This window comes from Rhinolophus hipposideros, assembly GCF_964194185.1.
Source record: "Rhinolophus hipposideros genome assembly, chromosome: 10".
NCBI classification, from domain to species: Eukaryota; Metazoa; Chordata; class Mammalia; order Chiroptera; family Rhinolophidae; genus Rhinolophus; species Rhinolophus hipposideros.
Window position 1 is genome coordinate 35,778,582 of NC_138056.1, and position 24,496 is coordinate 35,803,077.

At 45.6% G+C, this 24,496-nt stretch overlaps 1 protein-coding gene across 18 annotated transcripts in view; it reads left to right on the top strand.

The window, feature by feature from the left end:
* The window catches only part of PLEKHA7 (pleckstrin homology domain containing A7), a gene marked incomplete at its 5' end in the record, with an annotated part of 204,167 nt that overhangs the window by 55,941 nt on the left and 123,730 nt on the right, over positions 1-24,496 (top strand). The window contains one exon of one of the 18 annotated variants that reach the window (XM_081062117.1): positions 20,450-20,574. The exons of the other annotated variants lie outside the window; for them this stretch is intronic. Of the gene's footprint in view, positions 1-20,449; positions 20,575-24,496 lie in introns of those variants that run through there. 18 annotated transcript variants of the gene reach the window in all.

Genomic DNA, 24,496 nt, shown 5'->3' on the forward strand with positions numbered 1-24,496 from the left:
GCTGGCTGGAGGCAAATGCACGATGGGAAGCAGAAGAAGAAAGACGCGAGTCACAAGGGCTTGCACGCCACGCTTCCTATCCCAAAGGTAATGCTGAGGAGGCTGGAGGGTGGCCATCTATGTAGACCTGTCACCCACTGGACCTGTGAGTCTCTCTGTCCCTGTTGATGATCTCCATGGGAGCAGGCGAGTAGGGGAAGGGCTTCGTGGAGAGGGCTGGGGAATCCTGGAGTCATGATCAAGTCCTAGAACACATTCATCCATGTTTGATGTGAGAAAGTATCTTCTCATTTCAAGTTCCTGGGTTCCCCCCCATCTTCTCCAGCCCCTGTGAACTGGCTGGAGAGGCGGGTGTGTGTGTGTGGGTGTGGGGGTGTGTGTGTGTGTGTGTGCCTCTCCTTCATCCTGCCACACAGCTCACCCAGCCATCTGTATGTGTGTGTGATATATGTATGTGTGTGTGAACATATGTATGTGTGCAGATACTGTCTTACGTCTCCTCCTTCCTTTCTCATTCCTGTGACTGTTGTCACTTCCCTGGTGTGAGGGACATGGAGGGTGAGCCAGTGCAGGACATTCTGCTACATTCGGATGTGTCTTTACAACCTGCTGCTGGAGAAGAGTAGCCTGTTCAGTGGTCACCACAGGGGCTTACAAATACGACAGCTCCCCAGGTCCTGTGGGGCCCAGGCCGCTGTATCTTTTATAAGCTCCCAGGGGAGCTTCCTGAAGTCGCTGCATTTTGGAACCATCGGCCCAAATAACCCAATCCCCTGGCCCTTTCACCCAGGAATTAGGGGCCTACGCATTCCTCAGCTAGGATGGGGGTTTTTAAACTTGAGGATTCCTTCTTCCACTTTGATCAGCAGAGAGGAAAATACTTTACAGAGCAGAGAGATGGCTGAGGGAATGTTCCCCAGGTCTTCTCTGTGGGCTGAGTGCGTTGCCAGAGCCCGAGTCTAACTGGATGCTCATTAGGGCCCATGGCAGGTTGGGGCCTGTCAGTAACGAGCACTCTTCGCTGTTCCTACAGAAATTGCACTTCCACTTCTGACTTGCCTTCAAATACCCTGATTTGCCATTCTAATCAGGCACTGAAGTCGGGCTTGGTGGATAGACTTGTGGCACCCTCTGTGTGTCCCGGTTCTGGGAACCTCTTGGGAGACATCTGAAGTAACATTCTTTGAACACATCAAAAAAGTCCACACAAACAAATTCCAATGATTCCCAAGCCCTAAAAATGTTCCGTGTCTAATTTCAAAGTTCCTACTTCCCCCCTACTTTAGGGTTGGCATAATCCTGCATTGTGATACGTATGAAGTGAGGAAAGAGAGGGTGGGGGTTCTCAGGGTTGGGGGCTCTGGCAGCTGGGGTTAGTATCCAGTCCTCTTCAGGCTGCTTATCCAGTGACTAGACTGTTTGGGAGACGACACTAGGAGAAACCCCAGAGGCTTCAGCCTTGGGCCCCCAGGACACGGGGTGCCCGCTCCCCTGGCTGACTGCCCACCTTTCTGTCTCTAGCAGGATGAGGGCTGTGGGAGCCAGCAGCAGAGGTGCCCTGATGGCAAAACCTGTGGGTGGTGCCACAGGCGGTTCCTGCTGCCCCCGTGAGGAGGACTCGGGAATGTCAGGACCTTTCCGGATGATGGCACCTCTGACTTCCCCTAAATGAGGTGGCCAAGGAAACCACAGTGGAGGGAGTCTGGCTGGGTCTTGTCTGTGTGGCTCCATCATGAGCAGACTGGGATTGTGAGGCAGAGAATATTTTTTTCTTTCCTCTTAAAAATAAAACCAAAAGCACCGGTGACCTAAATGAGAGAGCAAAGCAGTGATGTCCTTTGAGGCCAGAGAGTGAAACTAGGAGACTTTGTAGGACGTTTGTTCCTGATCAGGTCCCTACTGGGCCCACGGTCCAGCTTTTCCTAGGCCCAGATCCCTGTTTCTTTTGAAACCGCCTTTTAATGTGGCCTTGGCTGCATTCAGGTGCTGGGCCTTCTTCCCTTCAGATCTGCTCTCTGTAGGGCATCCTCACTCCGGCCCCCCCAATCTCCACCCCATGTCACTTTGTAGAGAGTGCCAGATACTCCTGGACTAAACTTTATCCTGTCCCTGCTTAGAAACATTATGGAGCTTCCGTTTATCTAGCTGATAAATGCCACTCATGTAGATCTCTCACCCTTCCTATTAGACGTATATCCCTCCCTCCCTCTCGCCTTCCCTCTCTCTCTCCCTTACCAGGCACTATAGGGCTTTGTGAATTTCCTGGGCACAGAGATACGTGTGACAGACAGAGAGGTACCATCCTTAAGGGACTCTCAGACTGTTGGAGAAGGGAAACAACTGTCAAGTCTGGGGCAAGTCTGGTGGATTGTGGGATAACAGCGGAGCAACACTGTGTAGAGATGGGCTGGATCTGTTAATGGTCATCCAGTATTTGTAAGGTCAGCACACATTAGATGCTGGAAAGAAACCCAGCTGTTCTTAGTATTAGGAGGAATGATGATAGTGAAGCTTTTGCATTATACAGGCCTACTTCAAGTTAAGTTTAATTAGCAGTATTATCTTCCTCCACAGGAAGTGGAGAACAGCATAAGGAATAGAGACAGTGGAAATGTAACGGCTGTGCGTGATGTCAGAGGGATAGTAGATTGGGGGCGGGGGGTTATCACTGTGTGAGGGGTATGAATGCCTAACTAGTACATTGTTTTGTACACCTGAAACGAATAATAAGAAAAATAAATAAATAAAAGTACTATCTTCCTCATCTGTAAATTGGGTAAGGCATAATCATAGCACTGACCTCAGAGGATTGTTGTTAATGGTTAAATGAGATACTGTATCTTTGTGGAACATAGTAACCATTCAATAAATATTGGCTGTTGTCATTATTGTCAAAGCCAGAGCAGGAATTATCTTCAGGAGCCTTAGATGGAAGTCACTGAGTCACTGACAATGGAGAGAAATATATCTCCAACAGTTGGCTCAACAAGTCTGAAAACCTGTCATACCTCAGCATACCTGAAAGGAATACCTCCAACAGTTCAATTCAGTGAATGAAATCTGCTGCATGGAGAGGAATGCTCTGTGTTGTCAAGTGTGGGTCTTTGCACATTAAGTTTCTTTTTTTAAAGGAGAGGCGTTTTAATACTTGCCACATCAGCACCACCTGTGAAATACCTTAAAAACTGCAGATTCTGGGCTCCTGCCTTTGCCCCCGCCCCCAAACTGCTGCAGTACACCTGAGCAGGGCCTGAGAGTCTGTGTTTAAATAAGGGCCTCCAGGCAATTCCGTTTTGTGGCTCAGTTAGGGAACCCAGGACAGAACCCAGGGCTCTGAGGCCAAGTCCTGGGCTTAGTTTCTTCTGGTGCCGCCTCTCTACCTAGGGGAACCTCCTGGTCACCAGGCTGCCTGAGGGCCTGGTTATCAGGAAGGGGTGTCTGAGGAAGTGAGGAGTCACTTCTACAGAAGCTCAGTAGATGGAAGGGATTATCAGTCCTATTTTTCATTATAATAATCCTTGCTTCCCAGCCCCAGTCCTCCCCTAATGATTTAATCAGTTACCACCTCCCAACATTTATCTCTTAAGCCTTGGTTGACTTGGACAGGATTTCGTGTTGTGAAATAAGGAGCAAGAGCCTGTGCTTTGGTCTGACAGCAATTTTTTTTTTTTTTTTTTTTTTGCTGTTAAAAAGCCTCCGATTCCGAGCTCTGGTCTGTCTGTCTGTTCGCTTTCCTGTATCAGGCGAAGGGAGAGACTGTGCCAGGCATGTGTGCTTGGGACTTGAAAGCTTGAGGTCTCTGCTGTCCTAACAGCCACTAGTCACATGCAGCTTTCGAGCACTTGAAATTCGGTTGGTCTGGATTGAGGGGTGCTGCGAATTTGAAATCCTTAACAGTATTTAGAAGACTTAATACTACAAAAATAATGTAAAATGTATCAATAATCATTTTTATGCCGATTACATGTTGAAAATGATAATATTTGGGGTATACTCGTATTGAGTTAAATAATTTTATTAAAATTAATTTCACCAGTTTCTCTTCATCTTTTTTTAGTGTGGCTTCAGGAAAGTTTAAAATTGCATATGTGGTGTGAACCACATATATATAATATATATATTTTTTAATTTTTTATTGGGGAAGGGGAACAGGACTTTATTGGGGAACAGTGTGTATTTCCAGGACTTTTCCAAGTCAAGTTGTTGTCCTTTCAATCTTAGTTGCAGGGGGTGCAGCCCGCCATCCCTTGCGGGAGTTGAACCGGCAACCTTGTGGTTGAGAGCAGCTCATTGACTTCATTCTAGTTGCGGAGGGCGCAGCTCGCTGGCCCATGTGGGAATCGAACCGGCAGCCCCGTTGCCCAGAGCTCGCGCTCTAACCAACTCAGCCAGCCATCTGCCCCCACATTATATTTCATCAGATAGTGTTACTTTAGCTTTTAGGTTAATCTTGGGAGTCAGTTCAAAAAGTTTACAGTGTTTACTTCTTTGCAAATTCAAAAGGTGTGTTTTCCATTGGAAATGGACGTCCAGAACAGTTATTCTCAATCGTTGAACTCGACCTTGGATGTTTGCGGTGTTGTTTATTATCATGGTACTTTTTTTGAAGTGGGAATTTCATGAAATTTGGTCTGAATGTCATTTGTGGCTTATCTATTATTTTAAAAGAGAGTCTTCTAACATGTCTAGGAGGGGCAAGAAGAAAGCCTAAGTGGAGAAATTGCTTTGCTCAGATTGGACTTCGCAGAGCTGCAAAGACACCAGTTTACAGTGGACACTGAAATTCATTTTTCGACTATGGGCTGGGGATGAAACTGCTATGAAATATAATAGCAATGAGAGTTCTGCTTGTCCTTATCATTTTTGGCCTCTCCTTAGCCCTCTGCCTTTGCTCCCTCTGCCCGTGATGTTATTTCTTGATTACCGTGTGTGAGGCCCAGCCAGGCACTCACACAGCAAGGCCGAGAAAAGCAGATTTAGCTCCCAAGTAATGGCCAAGCTGGAGTGGGCACTGGCCACTGAATTTCTCTCTAACTGGGAATTCAGAGCAGTTTCTTCATCTCGAAAGTGGCAATGTCAAACTCTCATGGTAGGATTATGAGAAATAAAAGGCAGGCCGTCAGGGGTACAGAAATAGTCTTTAGTAAAAGCCACCTGAAGAAGTCCAAGGTCCCTGCTATTAACTATTTCTGTGGCAAACAGTCTATCTTCTATAACCTCAGATCTTTCTCCTGTTATAAACTAAGGGAATAGAGTGGTTTGATAAAGTTAAAAGAATACAAAGTCTGACCCGAGTTTCAATTCCAATTCTGTTGCCTACTTAGCTTGAGTGACCTTGGGAAACATACTTGACCTCTCTGCCTCATTTTCCTGTCTATAAAATGAGGATAATAGAACCCGTGGTGAGGTTAATCATGCTAACACCTGTAAGGTTCTTAGAACAGTGCCTAGAACATAGTAAAGGCTCTGTGAATATTGGGTTCATTGAGTCACCAATACTTGTGGAGTGTTTTCTGTGTGGCAGGGGCTATTCTAAGTATTGGGCACGGCAGAAGACAAAGCAGCAAAACTCCCTTTGAGAGAGTTACTTTTAGTAGAGGAATTCAAGATGTGTTTATTAATTATAATTATCCGAGTATCTGCACTGCTTTAGGGGTCTTCACACAGTGTTGCTTTATTTTATTTATTGGGTTTTGACAATAAGGTTCTGTGTATTAAATTTTTTTTTAAAAAACAATTAAAAAATTTTTAATTATAGTTGACATACAATATTATATTACTTTCAGGTATACAACATAGTGACTAGACATTTATATAACTTACAAAGTGATCACTTCAACAAATCTAGTCCCCACCTGACACCAGACATAGTTATTACAGTATTACTGACTATATTCCTTATGCTGTACTTTATATCCCCATGCCTACTATGTAACAACCATTTTTTACTTATTAATCCCTTTCCTTTTTTCACCCACCCCCCAACTCCTCTCCGATCTGGCAACCATCAGTTTGTTCTCTGTATCTATGAGTTTCTGTTTTGTTTGTTTATTTTATTCTTTAGATTCCACATATAAGTGAAATCACATGGCATTTGTCTGTCTTTGTCTGAATTACTCCACTCAGCACAATACCCTCCAGGTCCATCCATGTTGTCACAGATGGCAAGATTTCATTCTTTTTTATGGCTGAGTACTATTTCACTATAAGTATGTTACACCTCTTCTTTATTCATCCACTGATGGACGCCCGGGCTGCCTCCATATCTTGGCCATTGTAAACAATGCTGCAATGAATATAGGGGTGCACATGTCCATCGAAGTAGTGTTTTGGGTTTCTTTGGGTAAATACTCAGCTCGGGGATTACTGGGTCCTTCTTTGTCTCTTGTTATGGTCTTTGTTTTAAAGGCTATTTTGTCTGATATGAGTATTGCTACCGCAGCTTTTTTTTTTTTCCGTTTCCATTTTCATGAAATGTCTTTTTCCATCCCTTTACTTTCAGTCTGTGTGTGTCTTTCAATCTGAAATGAGTCTGTTGTAGGCAGCATATGTTAGGGTCTTGTTTTCTTATCCATTCAGCCATGCTATTTTTTGATTGAAGCATTTAGCCCGTTTATATTGAACATCATTCTATTTTTTAAAAGACTTCTTCTGCTAAACAAAACAAAGCAAATACAAACCCTTGGGTTTCATTCCTAACCCACCTGTGTCTTCACTGGGTGACTTTTGGCAAATGATATTAACTCTCTGAGGCCTCATTTCTCAGAAAAATAGAGCTCATAAATAATATCTTCCTCAAAGGAGACTGTGAACATTAAACGTTGTATTAAATTAGATGATGTCTGAGCATATGCTTGACTCCCAGTAAGTGTTCCATAAATGATAACTAGTATTACCATTGCTTCTAGTTCTAGAGATTCTGTAAGTCAGTAGTTCTAAGCTAAAAGTTCCCCAGATTGGTGGAAGGGGAAATGGAATCACCCTGTTGTCCTGTGGACTCCCTCTCCATGGGCTAGCTTGTTCATGAGAAACCTTGGAAACCTTACGCTTTTTCAGAGAAAAACAATAGAGATCCAGATTTTCAATAGAGCTGCCCAAAGTTGGAGTGGGTTTGCTTCAGAGGTAGTGAGTCCCTCATCAGTGAGGGTGTCTAAGATGGAAAAGCAGTCGGCAGAGATGGGCCTTGGGTTTCAAAGATTGCTTCCAGCTCTGAGATTATGGAGCCTCAATTATTTATGGTCATCAACGTTTGATCCACCTGGGTAAGGAAACCCTAGGGAACAGCACCCTGTCATCCCAGTGTATCATCTCAGTACCTTGGGGCATCCATTTCTTTCTTTTCTTTTAAAGATTTTATTGGGGAAGGGGAACAGGACTTTATTGGGGAACGGTGTGTACTTCCAGGACTTTTCCAAGTCAAGTTGTTGTCCTTTTAATCGTAGTTGTGGAGGGCACAGCTCAATTCCGGGTCCAGTTGCCGTTGCTAGTTGCAGGGGACGCAGCCCACCATCCCTTGAGGGAGTCGAACTGGCACCCTTGTGGTTGAGAGCCCACCCTCCAACCAACTGAGCCATCTGGCCACCCAGGAGCTGAGCCACAGCTCATTGACTTCATTCTAGTTGCGGAGGGCGCAGCTCGCTGGCCATGTGGGAATCAAACCAGCAGCCCCATTGCCTAGAACTCACGCTCTAACCAACTGAGCCACCTGTCTGCCCGGGGAACCCATTTCTAAAGAGCAGCTGGTGGTGACCTCAGACTTTCTGTCTCACCCAGTCAGCCCGGGCACTCACTTTCACATTGCCTCTAATACTTTCCTTCTCCCCAATGTAGTTATTTCTCAGAAGCAGGTGCTAGGGTTGAGTTGGAGAGAGGCACGCCACCCATTCACCCCATTGTTTATCCAGAGAGTGAGGGTACCTGGATGTTGGTGCTACACTCATCCTTGACGTCTTTTTTTGAGGATGGAGAAGATTGAAATGACATTAGAGCCAAGTGGTTAGTGGAGGAGCGTGCCGTGTCAGGACCACTCACGTTTGCCAGCCCTGTGGAAGCCACAGCCAGTTTTTAATTTTGGTCAATCCATCCTCTAGCTTCATTTGTCACCCTGGAGCTACCTATGGGAAGTGAAAAGTAAAAAGCACTGTGTTTGCTGGATTCATTTGCTCTTTTTTTTCAAATGATAATTATATTAAAAAAAACCCAACTTGTTAGTTATGTCGGACAGTTTGATTACTTTTAAAAGAATTATTTCCTGAGCATCTCGCTAGGCAGCAGAGGGCACAAAAGAAGAGATGAGGTGCTTCTTTTCCCTTTCCCAAAAGTAGCTCAGTTCTTCCATTCCCTCAAAGTGCCTACTATGTGCCAGGCACTGTGCTAGGGGATACAGGGCTGAGAGGACGATAAAGAAGATACGAGTTGTCTGTTTCCTCTTGGAAGTTTTAGCCCAGCAAGGGAGACCGGCGTTGAGGGTGTAATTTTAAAGTCCTGATTCATTGTGAAGGGGAGACAGACCCACACAGACGGAATGGTGGTCCTTCCCGACTTCTTGCCCCATCCCCTGGAGGCCCTGGCTTTGGTTTGCTAACCCAGCAACAGTGTCAGATCTCTTGCGTTTCTGACTCACTTCCTGTTACCCTGTCTGGGTCTCATCAGACCCTGGGTGTCAATTTAGATTTTGTCGCCTCATCCTGGTCAATTACCTCTGCCTGGCAACTCAGAAGTCTCCAGCCCTTTCATCCCACGCGTGTCTTCTCTGCAAGGGCAACCATTCTGCCTTTATAATCTTCGCAGCAAACCAGGAATCCTCTGGCTCATGGTGGAAGAAAGGCCCAGAGGGATAAGAGTGACATGGGGAGTATGTCTTGCCAAGATCGCTGGCATGGGGGAACATAAGGAGAGAGAAAAGGACAAAACAGTGGTCTCGAATGAACTGCTTTATGAGAATGACTTTTTAAAAAAAATAGATACTTTTTAGAGCAGTTGTAGGTTCACAGCAAAATTGAGCAGAAAATACCGAGATTTCCCGTGTACCCCACACCCCCATATACACACAGTCTCCCCTTACCAACGCCCACTTCCAGAGTGGTATATTTGCTATAATTGATGAACCTTTACTGACACACGATCACCCAAAGCCCGTAGTTTACATTAGGTTTCACTCTTGGTGTTGCACATCCTGTGGGTTTGGACAAATGTGTAATGACTTTTAGCCTGTTTTGAAGGTTTTAAACCTAGATTTTGTGTCTCCCCTATGCAGTGTTCCCTAACTTTAGGCATTCTTGTCCTATCTCCATTGTTTTGCAATAGTCATGTGGTATTTTTCTTTAAATTGGCTCATTTCAAAACAAAACAAAACACTAAATAAATGAATTTTAAAAAATAATTTCAGGGGGGCGACCGGTGAGCTCAGTTGATTAGAGTGCGGTGCTCTTAACACCAAGGTTGCCGGTTTGATCCCCACATGGGCCACTGTGAGCTGTGCCCTCCATAACTAGATTGAAACAACTACTTGATTTGGAGCTGATGGGTCCTGGAAGGACACACTTAAAATAAATAAAAGTTTAAAAAAATCATTTCATATCCATTTTTTATTAATCTTCGTAGCTTCTATCTACATGGTATAGTTATTATTTACAGTATTTACCTTTGTTCAGATGTTCTTGCCACTCTACCGTTTTGGGCACCCTTAGGTATTTGTTCCATTCTTAGGGAAATTCTGCCTACAAAGCTCGTGAATGGACTTTCCGGAGGTCCTTGAGTCCGCTAAAACTGTCCAGAATTGTGTTTATGTATTTTTTTCCTGGGAGAGACAATTCAAAGTTTTCATCATATAAAGCAGGCCAGGACCAAATAAGGAGAAGAGCCACAATTTGCAGTTCTTGGAATTGCATCTAATTATCATTTACAAAGATTTCATCTTCCCAGGAAGAGAAACAGAGTTTTCTACAAGAAATGGACTTTTTGCTCTTAAAACATCCTATTTTTTAAAAATGAGGTACAGATAAACTGCACATTGAAAAAAGGTAATGGCCTCTCCAACATCAACTCTTATTTCTTCTGTTTTCAGCCTTCAACACGTGTACATTAATTCATCATAAGTGGAGAGTGACTGTTTTCTGATGCAAAAATTGTGACATGTGGTCTGATGAAGGATTTGTATGTACATATCATGCCTCTCAGAGGTATAAAAGGAAAATGGCAGTTATATATTTAGTGAGTTGCCTTTATTAAGCAGAAAATTGGGGGGCACGAGTGGTAGGTGAGAGAGCACCTATCCTTGAATATCCAGAATGTAGGCTCTATAAATATAGGTCAGTGAATGTTTCAGAGAAAAATGAGCGAAAGGAAAGCTGCTTGTTAGGGTAGAAATATAGCATGATAAAGTGGCTCTGGGGAAAAAGCACTACCATGCTACATCACACAAATCACACGAATGCACTGCTTGTATAAAATTGGACCAAGCCACGTGTCTTTCTCTGCTTCTGGGGTAACACACCAGGCAGGGACACAAAGGGCAGTCTGTTAATTCTTTCCAGCTCAGCCCTTTAGCCTTAGAAAGAGTATTAATAAGCTTCTACTTGTATCCTGCTTCCTCCCACCAAAGATCCATGAACAGTAAGTGCAATAATAAAATAGAAATTAGGAATTTGAAATCAGGACTAGGGAAAATATAAGTAAGAGGAAGAAGACAAACCAAGGCAAATGGGGAGAATATAAATATGCATGCTTTAAGGGTCTGCATTATTGTTTCACCTTTGACTGAGACTGCTGCTGCTTCCTGGCAGCAAAAACAAAAAGGGAACACAGTAGGTTTTCTGGGTGTTACTGTTAGAGAAGAAAAACATCCTAGTCATGAAGAGGAAGCTAAGTGCTGCCTGGTTTGTTCCTTTAGTTAAATTTCTTACTTAGGGCCCACTGAAGGTATGGAGAGAAGGTCTTCTTTAGCTTTCTTCGTTGTCTTATTAAGCTCTCACCCACGTGCGGCTCCTCAGACTGGGCCTTTTCCTCATTTGAGGTGGCCCTGTCACAGATGGCTGTGTACCGCTCCTTTGTAGTACTTCTCACAGATGTGCATTTACATCGACTCATGAGATTATTTTGAAAGCTTGTCTTCTCCACTAGATGATGACTCATGAGGCCATGGTCATAGTGTCCTCAGTGCTTGGCATAATCCCGGCACTCTGTAGGCCCTCCGTAAATACTGATATGAACACATGAATATGCAAAAGCATGTGGGGATTTTATACGACTGCTTCTTGTAGTGAGTGCTGTCCCAGAAGATCAAGGTCCTTTCAAGGGTGCAAACTGTCTCTTGTTCAGAGAGCCTGATTTCCATGGTTCTCAGGACATCTCCAAATTCATTTTACCATACCCTTCAGAGATTGTTAATAATAATAACTGCAGTGTATTGTGCACCTGCTCTAAGCCCAGTCCTGCAGTAGGCACTTGGTACACATTGCTGCTAGTCCTTCCACATGAGAGAACTGAGGTTCAGGGGAGAGAAATTTTTGCCCAAGGTCATGGAAGAGTCAGAACGTAGATCTGACTCCAGAGCGCATGCTCTTTCCTTCCTGCCTGCTGTGCCTGAGTCTGAGCCACAAGTGTCTGTGTGAGTTACGAGTTCTTATCTCTTGGCGGTTAGAGCTGCACAGCAAGGGTATTTCTGGCATGGGCTGTGGCTGCTTTCTGACAGCTGTTACATTCCGGTCTCTCTTGAGTTTGAGAAAAGAAAGCCCACACCTGGGGTTGGCAAAGGCAGTCTCAGAACTCATTTTCCCTGGTTTTTGCACACAGAGAATGTGTTTCTCGCTCTTTACACACTGTCTCCTGAAGTGCAGGCACATTAAAATTGAGTATTATTTTCATAAAAGTCATTATAGAGAAGAGAGGCTCAATTCGGTCGTCTCAAGGAATAATTGGATTGGCCCAATGATTGGGCAGTGGAGGTGGGAAATGGCAACATGCCAGGAAGTACATTTGGTGGCGGCGCATTTGATTTCAAATGTGTCAGGCATGTATTTTTAATTACTTTCCTGTTGTCCTTATTTTAATAGAGACCGAAATATTTATAGTATAATGGGGCTCATTATTATATGAAACTTTCTCTAGGCAGCAAGACTGGCACATGGGATTGTCTCATGGCTCAGTGTTGCCACCTGCTGTGAACTGCATGGAGTGTCAATCTTTAAAAAAATTGGAAGGCAATAAAACACACTTCAAACTGCTACAAGGTGATATTTGATCTGTCTGTTCTTCCACAAGGTTGCAAATCCTCAGGGTGAGCATTATAAGCATCTGTCATTGCTGCTTGCTCTCCAGTGCCAAGATACTGGTTCCAGGGACTTCTGATGATAGAAAATGCTAGTCAAAAATACCAGTTTTCCTTTGCTCCCTTGAGAAAGAGCCTGCTCAAAAACATTTGCTGCCTACACAAGGGGATCTGAATAATTGCTACATTCAAGTTTATGGGAGAGAGAGAGAGTGTTCTGGAAGAAAGCACTTAGGGGGCTGTTTATAAATGTGGTAAAGCTTTGGTTCTGTCTTTGGCCTCCTCGTCTCAGTAAGGATTTTAGCTCCTGTCAGTGAGTTAGAAAACCTCATCATTTTGATGTCTCCAAAGTTGTGTTCCCACACTGCGGGCGACTGCATATTCTAAAGCTTGTCTGCATTTAGAAGGACACCTGAGAATAGTGGTGAGCACGGACATGCTGTACCTCCCCGCGCCAGAAAGGACTGACAGATTCCAGCTTTGTTTGTGGGTAGATTTAGATTGAGTCTTACTCCGATTTCCTTCTGTGGTTTTGACAAGTCTTATTTGGAAGATGAAGTAGCACAGTTCTCGAACTGGCATCCTGTCATTCCCGGTTTGTATGGTGAGAGCCATGAAATCATCCACATGCAAGTAGGACATAAGATTTCACCCACTTTCCCTATAAAGTATTATTTAGGCAGTTAGGGACAGAAAAATATGAAAAGTGCAGATGATGGTTATTACGAGACTCACTCTCTTTTTTATTTGTTATATAAGGAGATCAAAATTTTAAAGTGCTTTACCCTATTAATTACGTTATTCCCTCCTCCTAACCTCCAATTAATATCCACAATAAACAACCTTTGTTGATTACATGGATCTGAAAGTTGAATATCTCAGAATGTCAAGACTGTACACTATTTGTCTCGTTATCTATTGCTTCACCCTAGACCACCATGGATTTGAGGCAGCTTATGGGATAGGGATAAAATATAAATAAAAAGTAAAACAGTCAGCATCAGCAAGAGGATAAATTATATTAGGAAATTAAGCCTGAGGAGACAAAGAGAATGAGAACAGCCCGGTACGATTTCTGTGAAACTAAAAAGCCATTTCATTGGACACGTTGATGTAGCCTTTTTTTTTTAAAGCTACTTGGAAGCCGCTATCGGTTTGGAAAGCTCTGTGTAAACATGGGCTGCTTCATGTTCCTGATATTTCAGCGAAACTTCAAATATTGCCTCCCCCCCCCCCTTCCTGACCTCCGGCACACACCCATCTGCTTTCTCTGAGCCAAGGAGGTGTCAATACCAAAAGTGTTTTATCATGCTTTTCTGGAAATGCTATAGCCTGGACGCCAGCTGCACATTTGGAAAGCTTGGATGTGGGAGGCTTGTTTTGGAAACTCTTTCATTATTGTCGCACTCAGACCCTTGTGAGCAGTTCCAGGGACTCAGACCCGGATTGGTTTTGATGATAGGGAGACTGATAAAAGGAGTGTTGAAGTGGGAGAGGGGGGCAGAAGTTCCCTCTCACAAGCCAGTAGCATGTCTGATAACCTTCCTTCCGTGGCTATTTCCAACCTCTCCTCCAGGACCTCCAGCCCTTCTGGAGACCTGGTATGCTGCTGGAGGTCATCTCAAAAGAACGCCGCTTGCATGGACTTCCAGGAAGCTGGCTCAGAGGATGGGATTGGGACGCAGCTTTTACTGGACCACAGAGGATGGGCCGGGCGGGATCCTTCAGTCTCAGCAAGTTGTAATCTTGTGCTGAGATGCGGCTATGTTCTTCCCTGTTACAACCAACCAGAGTGGGTCGTTCTCCCAAACACACGGACACTAAGGAGTTACAATGATTTGTTTTCTAGCCCAGACCTCTCCCCTCTACTCCTGCAGTGATCTCTTTACCTAGACTCCCTACTTTTCCCCACTTCTTTTCAAAGGCATTGGAAAAACATTGCAGTCAGACCTTCTGGGTTTGCATATTGGCCCCTTCACTTACTGTGATGGGCAAGTTACCCAATCTGTCTATGCCTGGGTTTTGGCATCTATAGAAGCAGGTCAGTAATGACTGCTATCAGAAATGTTCGTGAGGATTAAAGGAGATCATACATATAAAGTTCTTAGGATAGGTCAGAGCATAGAGCACGTAAGCACTAAAGAAATATTAGGTTTTTATTTCCTTCTTGTCCCCAATCCCCAGGCCCTTCTCCATGTGGCAGCTACAGAAATCTTTTTCAAAAGCAAATCAGATCGTGCCTCTTGCATGGCAGTCTTTTCTTTTAAAACCTTCCATGGCTTCCCATTGTATTTGGAAGAGAAACTAAATTCTCACCAGGTGTCACACGGCCCTGCATAATTAACATAACCGTGACTCCCCAGCTTCATCTTTTACTGTCCTCCCCACTGAGTTCCAGCCTCACTGTCCTTCTTCCTTCCCAGGAATGTACTTCGTTTGTCCCCACCTGTTTTTATGCCAAAAATCTCTTCCCCTAGGTCTTAGTATAAAGGACACATCTAAGGTCTTCTTTACATGTACCCCGAACCCCCATGTCACTCTATCATATGACTTTTTTTCAGAGCACATGTCGATCTCTGAAATTATTTGTTTACTTGTTTATTATCTGTATTTTTGTCCCTCTGTCTCTTTTACCATTACTGTGTCTCCTGTGCCTACAATGCCTGAGGTGTAGAAGACCCTAATAAATAAATGTTTATTCGTGGAATGAATGACAGCCACCATTGATTTAGGACCTGCTTACAAAATTCTGTTATTTCATCCTCAAGACAATACTGTGGGGCTAGATATTTTTAATCCCATTTTAGAGTTGAGAAATTAGTGGTTTAGGGAAGACAAATCTTTCCCAAGGCCACCCAGCTGGTAAGTGTTTTTAGTTAGGTTTTTATCTTATTGTAAATTTTAATTTAAATTTAATTTAGATTAAGTTTAAATTTTAGTAAAGCCCAGATTTTAACTCAGGTCTGGCTGAGTCCATGGAGTTTTTAGGTGATAACACTAGTGAGTTCAGAGTTCCTACCTGGCATATGAGTACAATGTGAGATCAGACAGGTATCAAAAGTACGACATCTTCACCCTTTTAAAAGATACCAGTTTTAGAGGAATTCCTAGGTGTTAAGTGCTTCCTTTCCTTGTTTTCGCCTTTTTCTGGCAGTCTTCATCTTGTCCTAGTTTTATTTGTAATTTTGTTGAGGTTTCACAAGACGTATCAATTGGATTCATTCTGCTTCAGTTATGAACTGATTTGAGCCTGTTTGGGTGACGCCTGCTATTAGGTTGGTGCGAAAGAAATTGCGGTTTTTGCAATTATTTTTAACTAGGGTTTCCGGCCATTCTCCCGCCCATTCTCAGGCAATCTTTTCACTTTCCCGTTCCCGACTCCTGAGAAAAGTTGGTCGGGAAATCGGGAAAAATCCGCTCCTTGAACCCAGGTGGTCGGTAGTATTGGCGGTCACTTTGTGGAAACGATTCATTGTGGAGAACAGAAAACAGTTTACATCATGGGATTCAGAAACGGGAAAGGGAAAAAAATTCCTGAGAACGGGCAGGAATTCCTGCCCAGAAACCCTATTTTTAACCTTTTAAACCGCAATTACTTTTGCACCAACCTAATAGAAGGTAAAGGCAGACAGGTGTGATAGGCCATCCTGCACTTTTAGCTTTGAATATCTGAGTGTGGGCTCCATACTATAAGCAGCCAAAACCTGGGATGCTTGCTAAAATGCAGATTCCTCAGCTCATCCTGGGCTTCTGCCATGATGTTCTCTGGGGGTGGACCCCTGGAATCCATTCTTTTTTTTTTTTTTTTTTTTTTTAAACAATCCCCTGAGGTTTTCCCGATTAAAATGGATGTATGAAGATCACTGGTCATAGACATGTGTTCTAGCTAATTCGGTGTTTTGTTCTTGCTTTAAAAACAAAATATGTGAAGATATATTTACTTATTAATTGTTCATTTTATCTAAACTCTTTTGGGTGTCTTTTGGTCTCTGACAATGGAGCAAGTAGGCTTTCTCTCCCATCTTAATGATCCTTAAGCTCCAAGTCCCAGGCCCAAGTTGGCTTCCTTGGTCAGTGTGTTTAATATTTCTCACTTATGAGGTGCTTCATTTCTGTCCCTGAGCTGTTGCTTGGCTGTGTGTGTGGGTGTGTGTTTGGGGGGGGGCTGTTCTGCCCTCATCGGGACTGGATAGTTGTACAAGAGTGGACCTTCTGATACATTTTGGCCCTGTTAAAGTTATTTCTAAAAATCAGACTTGTTCTTATTCCTTTCTTCTCAGAAACAATTCTGGAATACTCAAAATTCCTAGCCCTTGTAGTCTGTGTCTCCTCTCTGTTCACTCTCTAAACAAAAGCATCGTGTTTTAATAGACACCATAACTGTACCATTAGCTTTATTTGACTCTAGGTGGGTTTAAACCATAATCTAATGGCAACTCTGACTGGCTTGGAAGTCATGTGTTTTATCTGGAGCAGAAAACGTAGTTGCAATACCTGGTAGGGGATCAGATGGTTATTGAATTAAGTTGGCCAAATAACACCTCATCCTTAGATCCTGCCCTGGTGGTTTTTACCAATTGTGTTTTGGGAAAACTGGGCCCCTGGCTTGGAGTTTTAATCCCACCTGTCTTCTGTCCTTGACTTAAGAGCTCCTGAGTTATGCCACAAAAGAACTTTAGCACAGTTATCTTTCTCACTGCAGCCCCCTCACCTTGTTTGCGAGCATCTAGGTTCTTGGAAAGCTGGAAATATGAGGCAAATTGCAGTTTACCAGCCTTGTACCAAAAGCTGGTAATTAGCCAGCTGCCTTCTCCGCTGCAGAGTCCCAGCATAGACCTTCATTAAGTAACACCCTACGCTGAGGTGATGCTGTTCACTGTGTCCTAATGTTTTTATATCCACTCCTTTGAAAGAAAAGGAGTGCCTTTATTAGGTTATTTAACAGAGGGAAACCGAGGTGCAAATAGTCCAACCAGTTATTGGCTGAGCCCTGTCTGATTTATGGCCTCTTCTTTTTCTACTGGTCTTTGCTAGTGTGCTTGGGGGCACCATCAGGTCTGGGAAAAGCAGGTTGAACAGTTTTTGGTCCTTAGGACTAAGGGTATATGTCTTATGTGTTTTTAGCATATTAAGAATACTTGGTACAGTTTCAGGAGTAGGGGACAGATCCATTAGCTGATGGTCATGGCTGCTTCATTTCCGACCCTTCGTTCTAAGCTTCTAAGCCTTAGTATAAATACAGACCAGGAGGTAAATGTGAAAATAATTTTTTTGCTAGTTTTTCCTGCATGATTATCCTAGTGACGTACTGTAATATCTGTCCTGGTGTCTTGCGGCACCAACTGGGGCAGTCTCAGAGCTTACAGAGGGGAGGGATATGAAGGGCATGGTCAGAGTCACCCCTTTTTAAAGTCAAGACATAGCTTCATTTTATTTTATTGTTTGGAGAGTTTTTAACCCACTTATTTCTAAGTAGCATTTTATTTTCTGATTACTAAGGTAGTATATGTTTATTGTCAGATAACTTCAAAATAGAAAATCTCAAGGAAGGAAATAAATATCTAGCATTGTTAACATTTTGGTAAGTGTCCTTCTGATAGTCTTTAAAAAAAAAAAAAAGAAGCACACAAAGCAGTGATTAGGTTCTAAACTCACAGTGTGAGGAGAAAAGAATCTCAAAGTCAAAATTACCCCAAACCACCATGGACAGTCAATGCACTATAAGTTTGGAAACCACTGAACTAGACTCAAGGAAACATCAACTGAAAAATCTATATGAAATGAAAAGTCTGGGGGTGGAAAACCATTACACCTACAAGATTATCTTCAGATTCCTGATGGGAGTGGATGGTGGTGGGAAATTGAGCTCTGTTCCTGCCTGCTTGTGAGGTTTATTTCATTCTGTTTTAATATTAAGCTTCTATAACTTTAATATAGGTGAATAGATTTATTTGTGAGGATGACATTGCAATAGTGGCATCCTGTGTTGCTCTAGGGGCTTGGCTCTGAGTCAACAAGTAAGAAAAATGAACACAGTGCAACCCCACCATCGGTGCTTACCTCACCTCCACCCCCCCACACACGTGTACACATAATTGGGATCATTTGTTTTGTAATCTTTGTTTTATTCAACAGTAAATATTCTATATATCATTTTTAAAGTTACATATATTTCATTGTAACCGATCTCCTGTTGTACATTTAGATTATTTCTAATTATTTGCTGTTACGAAAATGGTGAAATGAACATCCTGTGGATAAATCTTTGTGTTCATCCATAATTGAGAGTAAATTCTTAGATGTGGAATCCGTGGTTCAAAGGAGATGAACATTTTGAAGGCTTTTAATTCATATTGCTAAATTGTCCCCAGGAATATTGTATGCTTCTTTCAAAGTGTCCATTTCCCAGTATCACTGGAAATGATCTTTCAAAAGAATCCTCCACAGCATGCCTTTTTTTTTCTTCTTTCTTTTTCTTTTTTGAATGACCCAGGGCTTCTGTTCACTGCCTGGCCAATTTATCCTGGAAAGAATAAAAGAAACAAGGCGAGAGATGATAAGTGCTGGTGACCAGCGGTTCACATGGGAGGGACGGAGACAGATAACAGGGAAAGGGTGAGCTTGGAGACCGTTTCTTTACTCCTGCCTCCAAGTTTTCTTAAGCAGACAGCTAAAGATAGAATATTGCTGAATACTTAAAGGGCATACACAGCTTTAAAAGCTTACTCAATATTATAATTTTTGATTTGGAAAATTATTTGCTGGCTTGTCATAGATGCTGCAGGATGGGAATGACATTTGTATATTTACCCAAAAGGGAGTATGGGTTTAAAAAAAAAATTCCAACCCCTCATTTTAGATAGAGAAACTGAAACCAGAGAGTGGAAGGGATTTCTGTAGAACCACACAGCAAATTGATGGTGAACTTGGAGCCAGAGGTAAAGCCTCCCACTCCCTGTTCAGAGGTCTTTCACTGAGGTGGGATAGCATGGTTAAGGGGAGATGAGATAAAATATATGAAGTCCTCTCTGGGTAGACTGCCAGGCTCTCTGTTAGGGCCTGTGAGCTGCCCCATGCCCTCACTGGACAAAGGCTCAGGTGTCTCCAGCATGGAGACAAATCTGCTTGGTCATCTCCATCTGTGAATGGAGTGAGCTTACACTTTAATAACCAGGGTCTTTGTTTGAACTTTCCTTCCCCCTAGGTAACTTCTCTTCATACCTCAGCAGCTCAAATGTCACTTCCTCAGAGAAGCCTTTCCTGACTGCAGAGATAATTTAGGCTCCCCTGTGTGCATTCGAATAGCACCTCTTACCTTTAATACCCTTGTCATAATTCTAATTGCCTTGCTTTGTATTAATATCTCTTTCCCTGACTAAACACTCTATGAGTGTAGGAACATTCTCATCTCTGTTGCTCCTGGCACATATGAAGCCTTAATAAATGCTTGAATGTTTCACTGTTTGGATGGATGCTAATGAGTGCATTAGAAGTGTGTGGGCTGCTGGGTGGTGCCGTTTCTCATTGCCTGCAGAACCAGGAGAGCTAGCTGTCCCTTATTGCCAAGGGCATTGAGAAGAGAGAAACGAGACCCAGCTGAGGCCGTTAGTAGAGAGACAAGCTAGAGGGAGGATATGGTCTGCTTCCCTGGGTGCCCCATAGCGGTCTCCTGGGTGACGGGGCTAGCAACCACATCCAACCAAGCGTTCATTGCTGGCTTGGCAGAACGAGCCCCGGATATTTAGTAGGGGTGCTTAGAGAAGAGCTTCCTTGAGTCATTCTGGAGAAGAGAATTCAAGGTCAGGGCTCTCCTTGGCAGGGAGAGGACAGCAACCCCGGGCACCTGCAGCCTGATCTTGACAGTGGATGGGCACTTGCGGCCACGGCTGTAAGGGCTGCTGGCGGCTGGCTGGGCGCCAGAGCAGCGCTGCTGTTAGGCGGCAGGTCCTGCCCCCTCCGCCGGTTTCCCTTCCCCTCCTCCTCCTGCCTACCCACTCCAGCCTGCAGCATCCTCCGCGAGCAGAGGAATGTGCCTGTCTCGGACGCGTTGTCCTGGTGGCGCGGCGACACCTGCGGCGCGCTCTGGGCCGCCGGGGGCTGCCGGCTGGAGCCGCGCCACGTGCTTTGATTCGCGCTGCTGTCCAGTGGGTGTGGGCTCTCGGGGGAGGCCCGGACCTGGACCCGGAGGGCGCGCGGAGGCCCCGGCGCGCTCTGGTGCCCAGCGCCGCTGACGCGGGGCCCGCCAGCCCCGGGACGATCCCCGCCGCCCGTGGGGGCCAGCTCGGGCCGCCGCAGGGGACCTGCAGGTGTGTCGCGCGCCCTAACTTTCGGGGGGCTGAGGGCTGTTGAATCGGCGGGGTGCACGGGCTGCACTGGGGGGCGTTGGTGCCTGGGCGCCCGTGTCGGGAGCGGTTTTGTTCCCGGCCGGCCATCGGCGTGGGCGCCGCTGGAGTTGCACGGAATTCAGTGCTGGTGCCCGGCTTCGGTTACTCGTCGGGAAGGGAGCTGCCTCGTTGCTTTGAGAATTGGGTCTCTAAGTGCAGCCTGCGTTCTCGGTGACAGGATTCTCTCTCCGCAGCCCGCGCGGCTTCCCGAAATCGGCTGCGGTCGGAGGCACCGGCCGGTCCGGGGTGGGGGACCCGGCAGACGCGACCTCGGCACGGGTGTCGCTCCGCGCGCCGCGGCGCCCGCCCCTCCCCCTCCTGCTTGCAGGGAGCTGGCCCTAGGGGAGGTAAGGGGTCAGCCTCTCGCCGGTGACAGGTCTGGTTTCAGACACACCTTTCCAGAGGAATGCGGAGGCTTTGTTCCAGGCGCCCGTCCCAGCCCCGAGCCCCGAAGCCCGCGGGCGTGGGGCCCGGGCGCCGCTGCCATTACTCATCTTTTATGACCACGCCGGAGAGCGCTCGGGTAGGCAAGTTAATTATTAATGTGTCTAGGCTGCACAGAGGGAATCTGGGAATGAGATTGGTGGGTTGCAGGCTTTTCTTTCCCTTGCTTTTGACGCCGGCAATCAAGGTTTAAGCCCAAGCTATTGCAGCCTATTTCCTGAGAAGGAAGCTGGCACCCCCATTCCGCCCCCCCCATGACCCCTCACTGGCACTCCAGTCAAGGAAGGGACCCCCTTTCCCCATCGGTGAGCTAGCCCTGTGTCCCCTGGGAGCGCGGAAAGGGAGCAGGGCTCGTGTTTATCTGCTTTCTAACCAGCTCCTACCCGATCCCCTTTGCCTTTTTTCGAAACCACCCTCCTATCCCCCTGCCTCAGGGCAGCTTCCTGATGAAACTTCCAGGCCAGGTGTGTGAGAGACCTGGGTCCCCTGCCGGCAGTGGGAAGCGTTCTGAAAAGTGCTGCCCTGTCGCAGCCCCAGTGCCTGAAAACCTCCACACCCGCTCAACAAGTGGCCTCGGGTGTATTTCCAAGGCATTGGTCTCTAAGACTGTGCATAGAGGCAAAAGTGTCTGCCAGATGGTCACCTGACCTGCCTCTGAGAACCGAGAGGAAGAAGGAGGTCAAGGTGGGGAAGAGCCCAGGGGGAGTGCAGCTCCTGCTCAGTTTCCTCCGCCCCTGGCTGGGAGAAGGTGGATTCTAAGAGGCGGCAGTGTCACAGGTGTGTTCTGTGTATGCTGGTGTATTGGGGCGAGGTGGGGGGTGGCTACCGAATGGGAATGGAAGGGCCCAGGCTTAAATGGTGGGCTGTAGATACCGTAGGGCTTGGCTTTGTGGTGGTGGGTTTGACAGGGGCTGGTGGGAGGCAGGCCTGAGGAGATTTTGCCCCAGTTTGGGCTGGAGGAGAGTTGCCACACTCAGCCTTCCAGGCAGCGCTGTGCCTTAGAGACCTTGGGAGCTTACTTTGTCCATTTAGGATGGAGTACTCAGCCTTGTAAACTGAAGGGTTCATGGGTCTGGAAAGTAGGCGTGAGGAGAAGATGACCAGTCTTGAAGATGCTGACTCTTGGGAGAAGGTTAGAAAGAGGGATGGGCTTATGCGATGAGGAATGTGTAGAAGGAGGTGGGCTAATGGTTGACAACATGTGCGGGGTGGGAGATTTTAGCTCTAATGTGAGCTGTGCATTGGATCAGAGAGGTTCTGTGAGACAAGCTGCTGTAGGTCCCCACATCTGTCCCCTGAGTAACTTGGCTTGCTAGGCCTCTGGTCTTCAGGGCTGCACTGTTCTAATAGCTGCCCAGGGACACATACTTCCCGTCTCACCCACCCAGCCTTCCAGGAAAAGAATGAATGAAGCAGGGCTTGGCTGCAGAGAGGCTGCTAATCCTGACACCTGGGTTACTGTGGAGTCTGTACTACCTGTCATCCCACCTGGGTTTGTTGTATGTGCCCTCAGTGACACCCCTCCCCCCACACATGCTTTTAGAGTGCCACCTTCTCCACCAGTGCCCTGTTCTGTTGGTGATCTGCTAGCACTCTGTGAGTTGAGTGTTTGGAGATGGCATTGATTAGGAACAAGTTTTTTCTATTCTGGGAAGTCTGCCCAAGGCTGCCATCTAATGTCTGCTTATCTTGCAGCCTGCTGGTCGTGACTGAATATTCATTGATAATAATGGCCTGACTACTGCCTGGGGAAGCTACTCAAGGTGATTCTGTAAAGGGTAGTTGGGTGGTAGTGTCCCTGTGGCACTGTGAAGTGAGCAGGTCATCAAAGGTTGTGGGGAAAGCTAGGCGGCTATCAGAAAGGCTGTGGGATTGTGGGATAAGGAGGGGGTCAGGTCAGTACGGGTTGTAGGGTCAGAGGATGGAGCAGGGCTGATTTGGAGATTCCCCCCTGTTCTGGTCCTAATGTCTGCTGGGCAGAGCGGGCTGTGGCGAGTGCTCCGCTGAGGGCACTGTCCTGGGGTCTGGGAAAAGGGGCAGCCTGTGTCTGTGTACCAGCTCCTGGGCTTGTCTTCTCCCTTCCAGCTTCAATGAGGCATCGGAGTTGATGGTGGGTGTTACTGTGTCCCTCAGCAGCAGCTGTGGTAGGGAGCCTCTTCCTGAGACAGGCAGCTGGAGAAAGTACCCAGGCTAAGAGAGAGGTGCTCTGAAGGTTTGTTCTGAATCACACCAGATCAAGAGGACAAACACAGTAACGACCCTGGCAGCCCTTGCAACCTTGGTTTGCAAAAGCACAAAATTCATCCCTGGGGTTTATACTACGAATCTCTAGTGAGGAGAAAAGAGGCCTGTGTCGGTGGGTGTCCATGAGCGAGTGAGGCCAATGGTGTGTGGCGCTTTCTCTGCACATTTGAGTTCAAACTCAGTCTCTGCTGTTTACCAGCTTTGTGTCTGAGCTTCTGAGTCTGTTTCCTTGCCTGTTAAATAGGGACTGGCTGCCTCTCTTCACCCCACCTTCCACAACTGTGCTTGTTAATTGCTATTATATTTTATTAAAGGTAATTATCCAATACTTGGAGCAGCAGCTGAGAGTTGTTTTATGATGTAACAAACGAGAATGTCAGAAATGCTCTTTGGTGCCCACCCCAGAGGCCATACCCGGGCTCCTCGGGTCAGCTGTGACAACTATCTTAGAAGAGTGTCTTCCAATTGCACATCAAACCTATTTCCAGCCTCAGGTTATTGAAAGAGGCCTTGGAGAGCTGTGAATCCTTGACTGCACGCACACAGCACAGTGGAACTGGAAAGGTGGCGTGCTCAAACTCCTGCTAAAGCAGCTGTCTCTGGTCCAGCCAGGATTACGGGACGTTAGTCCTAAGAGCAGCCAGATACCTAGCACTTTTTAGCTACATGATTCTGGACAAGTCCTTTGATCTCTTTAAACCAGGGTCTGGTGAGAATAATAAAACCTGCCTCAGACAGTTCTTATGATCAAATGGGATACTAGACGCAAAATTGTAAAGCAGCATGCAAACAGTTATTGACAGCTTACTATGTAGCAGACACTGTTCTGAGTGCTTTCATGTATTATCTCAGTTAATTCTCACATAGGATGCTGTTAATTATTGCCCACACTTCAGTGATAAGGAGGTTGAGCTGTTAGGAATTGTCATTCTTAACTGTTGGGTTGCTGACCTCCTGTGGAAATCATACTTCTAAAAGAAGACCTGTCTGTCAGAGTAGGAATAAACCGAAGTTTCTGCACATATGTTTACACACTGCCTTTCTTCCACTGACTGAACATCCCAGGCTAATTCTGGATATAAGTTTTGTAAAAGGAGAAAAAGAGCTCCTTATTGGTCAGTTCTTTGGGTGCCCTTTTCCTGTTCTCTCTGCCCCC